Source organism: Sinocyclocheilus rhinocerous, unplaced genomic scaffold (genome assembly GCF_001515625.1).
Source record: "Sinocyclocheilus rhinocerous isolate Xijiao unplaced genomic scaffold, SAMN03320098_v1.1 scaffold1420, whole genome shotgun sequence".
Lineage (NCBI taxonomy): Eukaryota > Metazoa > Chordata > Actinopteri > Cypriniformes > Cyprinidae > Sinocyclocheilus > Sinocyclocheilus rhinocerous.
In genome coordinates this window covers 661,031-664,008 of record NW_015666537.1, presented here as the reverse complement: position 1 = coordinate 664,008, position 2,978 = coordinate 661,031, and the positions used below count along the sequence as shown (strand labels likewise).

Genomic DNA, 2,978 nt, shown 5'->3' with positions numbered 1-2,978 from the left:
AACTTTCTTCACATATTTCACTTCTAAATAATACATTACTGTTCAAAAGTTTGGGGAGAGCAACTGCGCCCGACTGCACAATCCGACACAGCCGCCTCGCTGTCGCGAGAGCTTTTTGGCACACGTCAGCATGACATCAGAGCAAGTCAGACGTAACTCGGACACTTTTCTAACCGGCATGCATCTCGCGGTGATCACCGGTGATCGGTTCTGCGCAGATTTTGCTCATCTCAAACAAGCCTATTGTATGCCTGCTAGATGGCCCCGGTGTCGCCAACTCGAAATCTGATTGGTTAAAGCAACGTTTTCATTGCCATTTATTTTAAGCTTCAGGCGCCCGCACTGTTGATTCTGAAGGCCTCAAGGCAGATTTCTTTGACCCTGGCAACACATAATTGCTGAAATATGATTGTATAAAAGCTCTAATATAAACATACACTATTGGAAGCAGCGCAACCAAGAGAAAAGCTATGAAATGAAGAGAATAGACTAATCGGAATAATTTAATACACAATACACATTCATGGAAAAAATATATTAAAACCAAGTCAGTAATTCTGATCGTGTTTAGGCCAGCAGAGAAGGCCTTGATGGCCCTGACGGCCCACCACTGTTAAAGATTCAGTTTCAAGTAAATACTGTTCTTTTGAATTTTCTATTCATCAAAGTATCCTGAAAAGAATAATCACTGTTTTCAACATTGATAATAATAAAAAATATTTCTTGAGCACCAAATTAGCATAGGAATAAATTACATGTTAAAATGTATTAAAATAGGAAAGTTATTTCATACTGTATTTTAATAATATAGTATTACTCTTTGCAGTATTTTTTATTAAATAAATGCAGAATTGGTATGCATATTATTTTTTCAAAAACATTAAAAACTCTTACCCAATGGTAGTATATAAACACATAATATATAATTATAGTAATGTAGTGTTATAATATACACATGAGTTATAATATACAGTTGGTCAGAAGACAAGTGTGTTATAGAGCTTTTCCTTGCATATACAGCTGCAGAACCAGGATGCCATGAGGCAGATGCTGCGACAGGCAGAGCAGGAGATCTCAGAGAGGTTTTCAGACACTGTGCTGCACCTTGAGGACCCTGTTCATAGACAACGAGTCCAGGTGGAAGAAGAAAGACACAGATATCTGGGCATGGAGGAGAGAGTTCTCGTGCAACTCGGGTAAGACCATAGGACAGCAATTTTTATGGGACTTCTGATCCTGTTAAGACCTTGACATTAATTACCCATGATGAATTCATTATGGACTGGTCATCTGTAGAATGTGAGAGACAGCTATAGACGAACAGAACAAATGCTGCGATCTAAAGGGGAAAATCAGTGCACTGATTAGCTTCTGCAAATGAGCCAGATTTGATGCTGATTAACTGCTCACGTCTGATCAAAGCTGAATTCTCCCAGATCCCCCTTACTAATTAATTATAATCCCATGCCTCCAGTCAATGCTGAATGCACACTTTAATAAACAAAGACCAGTGTAGGTTTTTAATAGATGTGAACTGAGGAGATTTTTACATCATTAGCGCTGTACTGAGTATTTTTCTAAAAACCCATTTGGTGGTGTAAACCTTGGTAAAGTAAAACTAGTCATACCTACATTTGGTGGAGGTGTGTGCGATTGCATGAAACAATGCAGTGAATAATCCACTGTCCCAACCTGTCTCAAAAGAATAAGGCCTGTGAATGTTTCTTTGTGTTTCCTGTCACGATGAATATGTGCTATCCTGAAGGGGAAATATAAGTCAGATTGCTTCAGAAATAAGTCTGTGTGTTTAGTCACAATGTGCATGAAATCAGTGTTGGTATTAAATTGTTAGCTAAAACTAAAAAGCTACAAAATATCACTAGAAAAAGGCTAGAAAATCACTTAAGATATTAAAAATGTGTATGTTAACTGAAACTGAAATATAATATTAGATTAAAAAAAAAAACTAGAAAACATGAACGAAAATTAGGAATGTTGCTTTATCACCTAACTGAAATAAAATGTTGAAGTACTAAAATGACTGAAACTGACATAAAAATAAATGAAAGCTAAATAGAAATATTTAAATAATTATAATAATGACAGGCGCACAACAAAATTACTAACACTTATTAAAATTAAAGCTAAAAAAAAAAAAGCTTATTCAAAATATGAATAAATACTGTATTAGTAAATAAATAATACTAAAATTACACTGCATTAAATATACGAAGCATTTTATTCCAGTGACCAACAGATATCAGTTCATAGAAATAATAACAACCCAGATATGTTGTTACTGCCTTGCGTTAGATTATGCTATGGTGAGAATGATAACAAAAAGCAGGACTTGACATTGTGCATGGGAAAACCCTTAAGACACCCCTCAGGTAAATTACACAAAACACAAACCATTTCCCACAGGGATGATGTTAAGCTATGATCTCAGAGCACGTGTACTGGCTTGCAGATTCCTGCATGGCTGACCCTGCTAAAGGCTTTTATATGCTGGTACAACTCATGAAGTCCAGCTTCAACAATTCACACTTCATAACCGTTTCAAGAGGGGTGAAGTCAGAAAATCTGAGAAAGACGTAGGTTATGATGATCCTCTGAAAGTATTTGGCTGAGGGCAGACTTTTGTTGCCAAATTTGCTTACACAGCCAAACTTCTCTGTATGTGAACTGTCAGTCAACAAACAAGACTAAATCACGTTAAACAGGTTTCAGCCTTTAGCCGTCAAGACTCACAGTCAAGACTTGCTTATTGCATAGCATTAAGTGTCGCTAAATGCTGGATTAAATACGATTGAAATATATATTAACAGTGGCGTCCAAATGTCTGAGACTACATTGGAAATATGGGAGTTTTTTTTCCAATTAAACCAGGAAATTAACAGAAAGTTCTTTTTTTTCAGTTCAGGTTTTACATTGTAGAGTACATGCAGCTTGAGCAAAAAAAGCAAAGAAAAATACTT

General features: G+C 36.2%; 1 protein-coding gene across 1 annotated transcript in view; it reads left to right on the top strand.

Annotated features, from left to right (window-relative positions):
• LOC107732580 (sickle tail protein homolog) overlaps positions 1-2,978 on the top strand; it is a 60,477-nt gene that overhangs the window by 43,218 nt on the left and 14,281 nt on the right.